At 45.8% G+C, this 13,358-nt stretch overlaps 1 long non-coding RNA gene and 1 other non-coding gene across 2 annotated transcripts; one reads left to right on the top strand and one right to left on the bottom strand.

Moving 5' to 3' along the window:
* Positions 1-247: 247 nt before the first annotated feature.
* Positions 248-12,996, bottom strand: LOC123464118. The gene is made up of 3 exons (XR_006639368.1): positions 12,764-12,996; positions 11,844-12,031; positions 248-932 (listed from the first exon to the last, which is right to left on the bottom strand). It is a non-coding gene; the product is annotated as an uncharacterized LOC123464118 (long non-coding RNA).
* On the top strand, positions 3,729-3,861 carry LOC123464289. The gene has a single exon (XR_006639518.1). It is a non-coding gene; the product is annotated as a small nucleolar RNA SNORA33 (small nucleolar RNA).
* Positions 12,997-13,358: the final 362 nt, after the last annotated feature.

The raw sequence follows: 13,358 nt of genomic DNA, 5'->3' as shown, positions 1-13,358 counted from the left end.
TAGAGTTCGTTTACAATGGCTGGAGGCCCTGGCGCACCCATTCTCTCTCTCTCTCTCACTCTGTACCTCTTTCTCTCTCAAATAAATGAATAAAATATAAAAATATATATGTTTATTATAGTTTGTGACAGGTACATTTCAAAGTATCAGATACTAATTTATCTTTACATGTTGAAAATGTGGCATTACAGACATGTGTAGCCATGCCCAACTTCTTATGTGTATACTGGGATTCTAACTCAAGTGATCTCTCAACCGTCTTCCCAGCTCTTCTATTTTTTTAAATTTTGGGAGCTAACAACATACACACACACACACACACACACACACATACACACACACACACACACACACACACAATAAAACTGCTTTTGCTTTTCTATTGCTCTGTAGAATCCTCAGCCACTTATCTCACAGGGACATTGCGATTACTGTCCCCTTCCCTGCTCTGTCCCCTTCTCTCCATCTACACTCTGCCCCAGTGAATGAACCAGTCAGCTTGTCTCAGTCAGAGCCTGAGCATCTTCTTGGACTTCCCTTTTCCTCACTCTTACATCTAAGTGATGAACCTGATCAATTTTAACCCACATATCTCCCTCATCTTCTTTTTCATATGTCAACGCTCACCACCCAAAGACCCTCATCAGCTCCCATTTGACAATTTGTACAGTGCCAACTTTATATGGCCGAAACTACTTTCCCAGTACAGATCCAGTTACAGTGAGCCAAAGCAGGATTCTAGTGGTGTCTGGGAAGCGGAGATGACACAGCATCAGTGACTGAGTTTTCACTGGGTATTGTGACACACAGCCACAGATGCTCGTGGAGTCCAGTTTACACATCTCCTCGCCGTGTCCTGCTTTTCTTCCCAGCTGCCAGTCCTGGCCATCAGCAGTGACCCCAATGCCACCACAAGGTAAGTGGTTGAGGACCTACAGAGTCATAGAAAAACAGAAGTGAGGCTGGGAAGACAGCTCAGGAGTTAAAAGCACTTGCTTGAAAAATAGTAGTGGTGGGCTGGAGCCCTTGCCTGTGAATCCTAAGGACCCCAGTTCCATTCCCCAGAGCCCATGTAAACCGAATGCACAAGGTGGTGCATGCATCTGAAGTTTGTTTGCAGTGGCTGGAGGCCCTGATGTGCCCATTCTCTCTCTCTCTCTCCCCTTCTGCTTTCTCTGTCTGTCACTCTCAAATAAACAAAAAATAAAAAAACAGAAGTGGTAACATTCTTCCAAGTCTTTTGTCAGCCCTCTTCATGGTCCCACACCAGCGGCTGAGTGTAAGCACTTTCCCACGGTCTCTTGTGATCTCAAGGGGTCTTCCTTGCTGCACTTTGAGCGACTGTTCTTTGATCCTCCAACTCCCCCTTCTGGACTGTTACTTTCCCTAGTTCATCCCGTAACACTGCATGGTTTTAGTTCCTGTAATTCAATAATATTTATCAAGATCCTCTGTCAGTGACTGTCACATCTCACTGAGTAGATTTCTCTTTTCTTTTTTCAGTGTGTGTGTGTGTGTGTGTGTGCGCGCGCGCGCGCGTGTGTGCGTGCTATGCATGTGAATATGCCCATGTGGCATCTCATGCACATGGGGTGCACTCCCCTGCGGTGGCCACAGCAGAATGTCAGGTGTCCTGCTCTGTCAATTTCCCACACATTCTTATTTGAGCCAGAGCCTCTCATTGATCCCAGAGCTTGCTATTTTTCACAAGCCCTAGTGATGTTCCAGTCTCTGCTCTCCTAAGGTACTGGGACCACAGGTGCATGTGGCCACACGCAGACGTTTACGTAGGTCCTGGGGGTCAAACCCGAACAGTCTCTCAGGCCTCCTCCAGGCCTTCTGCTTGTACAGCAAGTGCTCTTATCCACCATCTCTCCTGCAAAACCCCTTCTCTCCAGTCCTAGATTTCTTTTTTTTTTTTTTAACTTAAAAAACACTTTTATTTGTTTGCAAACAGAGGTTGGGTCTGCCAAGGCCTCTTGCTGCTGCAAAGGAATTCCAAACACATGTACCACTTTATGAACCTGCCTTTGCATAGATACTACAGAATTGAACCCAGATCAGCAGGCCTTGCAGACAAGCGCCTTTAACTGCTAAGCCATCTCTTCAGCCCTAAACTTTTATTTATTTATTTATTTATTTACTTAAGAAAGGTGGACGAAAATTAAAAAAAAAAAATTTTAACAAAAGCTGGGCGTGGTGGTACATGCCTTTAATCCCAGCACTTGGGAGGCAGAGGTAGGAGGATCGCTGTGAGTTAGAGGCCACCCTGAGACTCTGTAGTAAATTCCAGGTCGGCCTGGGCTAGAGTGAGACCCTACCTCAAAAAGCCAAAAAAGAAACATGGAGAGAAAGAGGGAGAGGGAGGGGAAAAGAGAAAGAGACAGAACATGGATACCCCAGAGATTCCTGATATTGCAAATGAATTCCAGATGCATGTGCCCCTTTGTGCATCTGGCTTTATGTGGAAACTGGGGAATCGAACCCAGGCCACAAGGCTTCGGCAAGCAAGTGTATTTAAGCACTGAGTCATCTCTCCAGCCCTGAAGCCCCTGACTTCAAAGCCCCACGTTCATTACATAATGCAAAATTCATTCAGTCTAATTTCAAAAATTCTCCCTAGTCTTTAACAGTCCCAATACTATCCAAAAGTGTCAGTGAAAAGTCTCTTCTGAGGCTCCGGCAACTTCAACTTGTGCCCCTCTGAAATAAATAAATAAATGAAAATAAAAGCATGCTATATACTCCCAATATAAAATGACACAGTATAAATATTCCCATTCCAAAAGGAAGGAGTGGTGACATGACAAGGAAAGACTGGGCCAGTACAAGACCAAAACCCAGCAGGGCAAACACCAAGTCCTCTGGCTCCATAGCTGCTGCCTGGGACTCATGACGGAATTGATAGGAGTGAGACACACATTCCACTGGCTGTGACCAGAGATGGTGCTAGAAAGGCTTGTGCACAGGCTGAGAATCAAGTGTAGGCTGTTTTCACTCCACTCTCCAGATGGCCAGATGCCCGCTTTCTGTCACCTGCTACAACATCAAGAAAGATGGCACTGCCACCCTGGTTGCCATGCTCTGGGTGGTGGGTTTTCGCCCTCCAATCTGGGTTTGGCAGCTCCCAACCAGCCAATTAGGGCCCTCCTGGCCTATGTAATCCTTGCACATAGCCGGCCAGTGGCCAGGCTTGTTCTAGCTTCCCCTGACTAGAGCTGCTTTGCTCCAGCCACAGGGGTCAGACCTGTCCTGAGTGCCTAGACCTGGACCTGATTCTACTCCCGGCACCCGGACCAGCTCTTGGTGGCTACCTGTGCCCGGATCTGCTACTGCTCCTGTCTTTATTTTATCTTAATTAATCCTTTGTATTTATTTATTTGGAGAACTGGGCATGACAGGACCTCCTGCCACTACAAACAAACTCCAGAGAATTGTGCCACTTGCTGGAGCTGGCTTTACATGGGTCAGATGGAGGCACCGCTTTGTGCATCTGGTTTTATGTAGGTGCTGGAGAATTGAACCCACCACAGAGCCATCTCCCCAAGCCCCTGCTCCTGACTTTTATGACGGACTCATTCCCTTTATTGCAGGAAGAAGACCTATCTTAGGGGCAGACATACTACCCCTGCCTGTGAGACCCAATTACTCCTGGTCAGCCTGGGCTAGAGTGAGGCCTTCTCTCAAAAAACTAAAATAAATAACTAAGTAAAATAAGGTGGAGAGGTAAGCCAGCTAATTAATTGGTCTGCTTATCCGAATGTGTTTCTGCAGAAATGTAGAGAGCTGGCAATAGTGATGCCATGTTACAGGCCTTAAGGACAGTTGAGGTCATTAAGGTCCCTGAAAATGGCTACAATACTATAATGTTGAAGTATCTTCATAAGATTTAATTTTAACGTAACTTGTTCTAAGTTTAATGAAAGCCAAGAATTAATAAATTGCATTTTTTTGAAGAAAAAAAATAGGGTGGAGAGTTGATTGGGGAAGCCACCTGATATTTTACTTCTGGCCTTGATCTACAAACATGCACACACACATACATAAAAGAAAAATATCATGTCTCTACTCAAGGCCTCTCTTTCATGTGGTATTTGATCTTATTTGATTGGTGTGTGTGTTTGTGTGGTGGATGCATGTGTGTGAGAGACACATGCAAAGGCCAGAGGAAGACACTCTCACTGACCCTGGATCTCCCCACTTTTCAGTTCAACTGGCTGACCAGGAAGCCCCAGAAATCCTACAGGCACCCACCTTCTCTGCAGCTTGAAACTCATTCCTTTCCTCAGACACATTTTTCATATCTTTCTGCTTCACTGTTGCTCTTTTTCACTAGGGTACTTATTAAAAAAAAAAAGATGGGGCTGAGGAGATGGCTCAGTAGTTAAGAGGGCATCTCGGGCCAGTGACTGCCAAGTTCAACTCCCCAGAACCCATGTAAAAAGCTGGACATGACTATGCGCATTTGTAACCCCAGTCCTCAGGGGGCAGAGACTAGAGAATCAATGGGGCTCATTGACCAACAGCAGCTCCAGAGGGAGAGGCAACCCCTGTCTCAAGGAAACAGACAGATGAACAATGACGGGAAGCCCAACACTCGTCAATGGCCTCCGCATGCATACACATGGGGGTGCTTATCACACACATGTGCATACAGCACACAGCACCCGGCATCCATGCATGCACATGCCAAAACAGACACACAGACAGAGGGGGTAAAGGCCACGTGGTGACGGACATAAACTGATGCTGCCTCAAATCGCGTAGCACCAGCAGTGACTAGAAGCTGTAACTGACAAAGGAGTCTCCCCTAATCTGAAGGGAGAGTGGCCTTGCCAACACTTTGACTGTGGTCTTAGAGCTTCCTGAAATATAAGAAAACACAACTTTCTGTTGCTTTAACCCACTCAGTTTGTGGTAACTTGTTACAGCATCCTTAGGAAACTGATGTAAATGGGCATTCTTTTATTATTCATTTATTCATACTTTTACTATTTTTAAAAATATATATATTTTAGCCAGGCGTGGTGGTGCATGCCTTTAATCCCAGCACTCGGGAGGCAGAGGTAGGAGGACCCCTGTGAGTTCGAAGCCACCTGAGACTACATAGTTAATTCCAGGTCAGCTTCGACCAGAGTGAAACCCTACCTCAAAAAAATATATATATATATATAATTTTGTGTGTGTGTGAGAGAGAGAGAATAAAAGGCATGCCAGCACCTCTTGTAGGTACAAATGAACTCCAGACACATATATGCCACTTTGTGTGTCTTTATGTGGATATTGTGGAATAGAACCTGCTAACCACCGAGCTCAGCCCTCGTTTAGTATTTTAGATATTGGGGAATGACTCACTAAAATCTTTCTCAAGTGACTATTTTTTTAAAAGTATTTTATTTATTTGTTTATTTGACAGAGAAAGAAGGAGAAACTGAGCACTCCAGGGCCTCCAGCCAGTGCAAACGAACTCCAGACACAGGTGCCCCCATGTGCATTTGGCTAATGAGGGTCCTGGGGAATTGAACTTGGATCCTTTGGCTTTGCAGGTAAATACCTTAACCACTAAGCCATCCCTCCAGCCCATCAAGTGACTACTTTTGTTTTGCATGTGCACGCGTGCGCGAGTGTGTGTATGTGTGTGTGTGTGTGTGTGTGTGTGTGTGTGTCCACTATGAACTTCAAATTGTCCTTTATGCACCTCACCTTGATGAGTGTATTTTCCTCTTGAGATCTGCTACCTTCCCCTTAAAACAACTGCTTATACAGCACCAAGAGTCATCTTGCCACCTCAGTTAACCCAGCCTAGCAATTCGTTCACAAACATTCCCAGAGATTTGTCTCCTACATGATTCTAGTGTCCGTCAAATTGACAATTATTAACCATCACAGGGTCCCTGCTATATCTCTTAGCCTCTCTTAACTATAGACTTTACTGATTCCTACTAAGTTTTATCCCTAACCAAGTTAGGGAGGACTCAGTGTCCCTATAAAATACTGCTAATTTCATTTGACTAGCCTTTGATGTGACATCTTTCTCCCATTCTAATAGTTATAAAACAGTATTGTATTCATTATGAGGTCATCAAAAGTGGATGACTCAAGGGGTCAGTCTTATAAAACTTCAAAATGTCTTGTAACTATGAAGCAGGATCTGAGTAATAAGCTTGCTTCTATTATAATTACTAATGTCACTGCTGGGGTGGGCTGTGGTTTCTCACAGTAAGTGTTCCTGAATACATGGCGAGAAATCTAATTTTTATAAGTAGAACATTATCTGCACAAGCTGTGGAGCACTTAGTTCTGTGACTTTTCCTGGGGGAGCCAGGAACAAATGACTATTCACCCCAGATAGGGCACCAATGACAGACAAAAGAAACTTCCACCCAAGTCTTGCTTGGAGGACCAGTGAGTTTATTGGGGTTACTCATCAGCATGGGTGACTCAAAGGCAGCTGCATCACTGAAAAGCCCACCCCAGGGTGGGTGACAACTCACGGAAGCTGCATCACTGGGATCTTCCTGAATGACCTATAGTCAGCTCCTCCAGAGAGTCCCCAAGCCCTTCAGCAATCGTTGACCGCTTTTATAAACTTGGGGAGGGGCCTTGTGAGTCCTGCAATTTTTTGAGTTTCCTGAGCCTAACTTTTCAGAGCTTCCTGAGTCTTTTATAAGCTTCCTTCCTCTCGCAGAGAGTATTTTAATTCGGAGAAATAGCTGCACAATATATAGGGGAAATTTGAAACTTTAATAAATTTTTAAATAAATCTAAACACAAACTCTGATTTTGACTTCATATGTCTGGATTTTTTTTTTAATATTTGGAGATTGCTTAAAGTAAGGCCCGCCTATTTATTCTTTCTTTGTACTCCTGTCTGCTGGTGAGAAATGACCTCCTTTCCTCCATGGAAAGTTCAGGCCTCACAGCCCTTCCACCCCACTGAGGAAACCTGGACTGCTCTGGGGTTCTGTTTACAGTTCTGTTTACAGTTGTTCAGAGCTCTGATCCCAAGGAACACAGAGGCTTACAATGGGCAACTATCTAAACTGTTGTCAGTGACAGGCACCCTTGGTATAGGCAGGTTTGACATCCCAGCGACTGAAGCCATAGAAGGTTCTAGAAAACATGAAGGGTAATAATAGATGAGCTCTGAAACTTCCTCCACACACACACATAATGTGTCTGCCTCATCCCTGGTTCAAGGTGACATCAGAGCTTCATCTCTAGCTACACTGAGGGTTATGTCATCATGGCAGAAGTTCCAGGCACTTAAGAAGCCCAGAGCAATGCTTCTCAGACAGAAGCTTGGACCTTCTCAAAGGAGACTTCCCAGAGCACCCAGAGATGTAGGAACAAGAGCTGGGTTCTTGAAACAGCAAACCAAAAACAGTTTTCATTGGTCAATAAACCAAATGAATTTTTTTTTTTCAAAATTCAAACAAGGAGAGTGAAGAGATGGCTAAGTGGTTAAAGGTGCTTATCTGCAAAACTTGATGGCCCATGTTTGATTTCTCAGGGCCCACATAAAGCCAGATGCACAAAGTGGTGCATGAGTGTGGAATTTGTTTGCAGAAGCAGGAGGCCCTGGTATGCTCATATTCACAGACTCTCCCTTTCTGTCTTTCTCTCTCTTTTTTTTTTTTTAGGTAGCATCTTGCTCTTGGCCAGGCTGACCTGGGATTCACTATGCATTCATTCTCAGGGTAGCCTTGAACTCACGGCAGTCCTCCTACCTCTGCCTCCTGAGTGCTGGGATTAAAGGCGTGCGCCATCACGCCCATCTCTTTCTTAAATAAGTAATATTTTTCATGGTTCAAACAAGCACAGAAGTTTTCTAAAGGAGACTCCAAGATTCAGATGGGTTGTTGTGACAGTTCAGCACCACTTCTGCCTTGCTGAGGGCCTCTTCAGGGCAACCCTCACTTTCCTGTGCTTGAGGGCACTAGCGTGGAGTGTTGCCTCCACACAAGTCCACGCATAGCCCATCCCACAGACATATAAGCCTCCCAGCTCCCGGCAGAAGAACTGGAGAAGGAGGCAGCTCCACAGAGCAGCGGCCCTACAGCCATTGGCCTTCCAGAGACACTGGGGGAGCTGGTCTAAGATGGAGGCTAAGAAATCTCTACCTTGAAATGGGGCTGACACATCCCACACAGCAGACGGGGCGGGTGCCGTGGTTAAGAATGACGCTCCAGGGCTGGAGAGATGGCTTAGCGGTTAAGCGCTTGCCTGTGAAGCTTAAGGACCCCGGTTCGAGGCTCGCTTCCCCAGGTCCCACGTTAGCCAGATGCACAAGGGGGCGCACGCGTCTGGAGTTCGTTTGCAGAGGCTGGAAACCCTGGCGCGCCCATTCTCTCTCTCTCCCTCTACCTGTCTTTCTCTCTGTGTCTGTCTCTCTCAAATAAATAAATAAAAAATTTAAAAAAAAAAAAAAAGAATGACGCTCCAGGGAGCCGAGCGTTTCTGATCAGTTTCTGTTGCAGGAGTGCTCTAACTCCATTCCACCCTGTGCCGTCCTGAAGAGACACTGCTTACTCTCGCTTAAGGGGTATCTTTTACAGCTCCCTCAGTTCTGTTCCTTCCTTGCCATTCCATTCCCTTGCTGCTACATTTAGTCAGACCTTTCCCCCTTCTCATCTGGACTCTCTTTTTTAATATTTATTTATTTATTTATTTGAGAGGGGAAGACAGAATGGGTGTGCCAGGGCCGCTAGCCACTGCAAACTCCAGACACATGTGTCCCCTTGTGCATCTGGCTTACATGGGTCCTGGGGAATTGAACCGGGGTCCTTAGTCTTCATAGACAAATGCCTTAACCACTAACTGCAGCCCTCCTTCTAACCTTGCTTGCATTTTATCTGGGTAGGTCTCTAGTGACATCATTAATTTATTCTCTGCTCAACCACAGTTGCCAAGTCCAGCACCTCAGAATGAGTAAAGGCACTTGAGCTTGTCATGATGTGGTTCAGCCTATGTTACAAGCCTGCATGCGGAATGGCCACCAAAGGCCACTGTGTCAAAGGTGTGGCCTTCAATGCTGTTGGGAAGTGGTGGGAGACCTTCAAGAGGTGAGGCCCAGTGGGAAGTTTGAAAGCCACTGGAGGTGTACCCTCAAAGGGTGTTACAGGTCCCCAGTCCCTTCCTCACTCTTTACTTCCGGGCCATGAGGAGAGTGGTTTTGCTGCCCACGCACTCTCACCATTATTATCCAGCAGGCCCCAGAGGGGATTAAAAGCAATGAGTCTTGACCCTGTCATGGGTGGAAACTCTAAAATTAAGAGCCAAAACAAACTATTCTCTTTATAAGTTGATGATACAAGGAATTCTGTTTCTAGTGACAGAAAGCTGTCTGGCAGCCTATTTTCCTTTACTGTCCAAATTCCTAGCACAGTTGGATTCCACTTTTCCTAAAATGCTTGGTACATCTCTCCTCTATTTCTTCACAGGCTGTCACCCAGTTCACACCTCCATACCCACCACCTGCTCTGAAATGCTCTCCAATTACTAAAATCCTGCCCTCCTGCAAGATCCAGCTCAAATTTTTTGTTTGTTTGTTTTTGGGTTTTTTTTTTAATGCTTTCTTTTTTTTTTTATTTTCACAATTTTTATTAACATTTTCCTTAATTATAAAAAATATCCCATGGGGGCTGGAGAGATGGCTTAGCAGTTAAGTGCTTGCCTGTGAAGCCTAAGGACCCCGGTTCGAGGCTCGGTTCCCCAGGACCCATGTTAGCCAGATGCACAAGGGGGCTCACACATCTGGAATTCGTCTGCAGTGGCTGGAAGCCCTGGCGCACCCATTCTCTCTCTCTCTCTCTCCCTCTGCCTCATTCTCTGTCTATTGCTCTCAAATAAATAAATAAAAATAAACCAAAAAAAAATTTTAAAAAGATCAAGGCGGGGCTGGAGAAATGGCTTAAAAAAACATATCCCATGGTAATACCTCCTGTCCCCAGCACTTTCCCCTTTGAAATTCCATTCTTCATCACCAGCTCAAATTTTATCCAGTCTATAGCCTTTTCAATTTGAAAAAGAGAAAATAATAAAAACAGATATATATATACACATACACACACATTCCAAAGAGAGAGAATATGGGCATGCCAGGGCTTCTTGCCCTGTAAACAAACTCCAGATGCATGCATCACTTTGTGTGTCTGGCTTTACACGGGAACTGGGGAATCAAACTCAAGACAACAGGTTTTGCAAGCAAGTGCCTGTAACTGCTGAGCCATCTCTCCAGCCCAAAACGTATATATTTAAATATGTTTTTAAAATGTACATATCTCACATATTTTCTTCCTTAATTTATTTTATTTATTTGAGAAAGAGAGAATGAGTGCAGGTGACCAGGGCCTTCAGCCACTGCAAACGAACTCCAGACACATTCACCACCTTTTAAGTTAATGGAAAGAACTTGGGGGGGCTAGAGAGATGCCTTAGGGGCTAAAGTGCTTGCCTGCAAAGCCAAAGGACCCAGGTTCGGTTCCCCAGGACCTAGGTAAAGGCAGATGCACAAAGTGGTGCTTGCATGTGAAGTGACTTTGCAATGGCATGAAGCCCAGGTGCATCCATATGTTTCTCTCTCTCCTTGCAAATAAATAAATGAATTATCTTAAATAAGTAAATAAAGATCACTAAATTAATTTTAACTCGGGATTAAGTATTTTCTTTTTTTTTTTTTTCCAAGGCAGCGTCTCACTCTAGCCCAGGCTTACCTGGAACTCATTCTATCGTCCTAGTCTGGCCTTGAACTCACAGAGATCCTCCTACCTCCTGCTTCTGCCTCCCAAATTCTGGGATTAAAGGCGTGTGCCACCATGCCTGACCTGGGATTAAGTATTTTCAACAACTTCTGAAATGGTCCCAAACATATATCTGCTATTTGAACAACATGATTATGCAAAATGATGCTATCAGCATTGACAATTATAAAATCAAAATATCAATCAACTCTGAAAAACATTGAAGATGCTCTATTCTCTGCAGTATCAAACATTCAGCCAAGATCTAATTCTTTATGTTAAAATAAACAAGCACATCTACCTCATTAGTATGCAAATCTGTTTTCATCTTTAACAAATGATAAAACCCTATCTATACCAAAGAATTGTTTTAAGTGAATTTATGTAGTTTATTTGTGTACTTTTTTTTCTTTTACGAGGTTGGATCTCACTCTAGCCCAGGCTGACCTGGAATTTACTCTGTATTCTCAGGGTGGCCTTGAATTCAGGGTGATCCTCCTACCTCTGCCTCCTGAGGGCTGGGATTAAAGGCATGTGCCACCATGCCTGGCTCATGGTTTGTTTGTTGTTGTTGTTGTTTTTTAACTAGCCCAGGCTGGCCTTGAACTCAAGGCAATTCTCCTACCTCAGCGTCCTGAGTGCTGGGATTAAAGGCAAGCGCCACCACGCCAAGCTTGTAGACCTATTTTATATGACTGCATACCCAAGTCGTGTAAAAATTTCTCAGGCAAAAAAGGGCCTTCAGTGGCAAGAGTTTAAGAACCCACAGGGAGAATGGAGAAAGCACTGGTTTTCTACTGGGTTCAGTAGTAAAGCAAGTTAGTGGTGAAGGGAGGTCAAAATCCAGGAGGTTTCCAGAACGATCACCTTACATGAGCCCAGGAGACTCCTGAAGACTAGGTAAATTGACCAAGAACCTCTGTCAGAACCTGTAGGTTTCCCCACACCTAGGTCTCCCTGCGGCCCCCCCCCCCCCCGCCACGACAACCTCCAGGGCTCATCTCCCAGGCTAGAAAAGCTTGAATATTGAGGGGCAATCCCCCTAGATTTAAGAGACTTCATAGGTAAAGAAAGGGAGGAGTCAACCGTCCCAAACATTACAAGTAAGGGCTTCCACCAGAACAGTTCCGAGGAAATTCCATTTTTACACAAAAGAAGGATACTTCCGGATGACTCGTTGGCTGGAACTTGTGCCCAGGCTGAAGAGAACGTAAAATGGGGTGCCCAGACCTTAGTCACTAGATCTTGCCACTCAGTTCTGCTGGGAAATCCCCGGAGCCCAGGCAATCCTGAAAGGCAATAAATACACCTCTGTCGCCACACGGGGGCCCCACATCAGATTCCTCTGGAGCTCTTGGAAATATTGCTTTTATTTTTTCTCTCTCCCTAAAAATACTGTTCGCGTCATTTTAAAATAAAAACAGGAATTAATAAAAGAAGTTAGAAACTGCCTAAGAAGAGCCTATGGTCTGCAGATTATATAAAACTAGTAGACTGTTAATGTATACTCTTTCAAACCTGTCTGAACGTCTTACGTATAAAATTTCACATAAACTTTATAACATTACATGCGAAATCACTTTCGTTTATGAACACTTTATTATATACACGTCTTTAGATGAAGACGGGCTCTCTCTGGTCAGACTTCCTATGTCATGAAATTTTCCCCCATATCAATTTCTTCGCCAAAGTAGTTATGAATGATGGCGCTGTGTCCCACCTTTCAGGCCATTAAAACATTTACTATAATATAATAAACACGTTAAAGGGCTGGAGATATGGCTTAACGATTAAGGCATTTGCCTATAAGGTCTAAGAACTCGGGTTCGATTCCCTAGTTCCCACATACGTCAAATGCACAAGGTGGCGCATGCAGCTGGAATTCCTCAGCAGCAGTGGCTAGGAGGAGCCCTGGCGCGCCCAATTCTCTCTGTCTCTCTCTCTCCATCAAATAAATAAGTAAAATATCTTTAAAAAAATTAAAACAAACACATTATAGCACATTCTTGTTGACGGCCTACCTGGGGGATTTCCCGCGCTACCTTTCTATTGTTGGAAGCATTCATTCCATTTCAAGGTCAGCACAGACGGTGCCCCGGCTGTCCTAACCCTGAAGCTCCAGCAGTGACCGCGCGGGTCCACCGGTGGGGCTGCCCAGGCGGGACTCGTGGGTTTGGATTGGCCGGGAGCTCGCCCGCCCGCCCGCCGACCAGGCTGGTCCCCAGAGCGCCCGCAGACAGGTCTTGGGGTAACGAAGTCCCCCGGGGGGTGTTGAGGGTCGGGGACGGTGGATCCGGGGGCGGGGCGCTCTCGGGGGGGGCGTGGTTTGAGCGATGGGGCGGGGCGCCCAGAGCGGGTGGGCGTGGTCTCCCTGGGGGCGTGGCGTCCGCGGTGGGCGTGGCTCCGGAGGGCGGGCCGGGCGCTGCCGTTCGCCGCTCGAGCTGCAGGTGGGGCTGTGCGGCCGCGCTGCCTCCAGGAAGCCTCACGGGCCTTCGTCGGCCTGGCCGCGGCGCCGGCTCCCAGGATGCAGTGTGTAGCGGCCGGGCGCTGACGGCGGCCGTGCGTGTGTGAGAGAGTGAGCGCGCGCGCGAGCGGAGCGGAGCGGAGCGGAGGCCA

Source organism: Jaculus jaculus, chromosome 10 (genome assembly GCF_020740685.1).
Source record: "Jaculus jaculus isolate mJacJac1 chromosome 10, mJacJac1.mat.Y.cur, whole genome shotgun sequence".
Classification (NCBI taxonomy): domain Eukaryota; kingdom Metazoa; phylum Chordata; class Mammalia; order Rodentia; family Dipodidae; genus Jaculus; species Jaculus jaculus.
The sequence above is the reverse complement of the archived record's forward strand: the minus strand, read 5'-3'. Positions and strand labels throughout refer to the sequence as shown.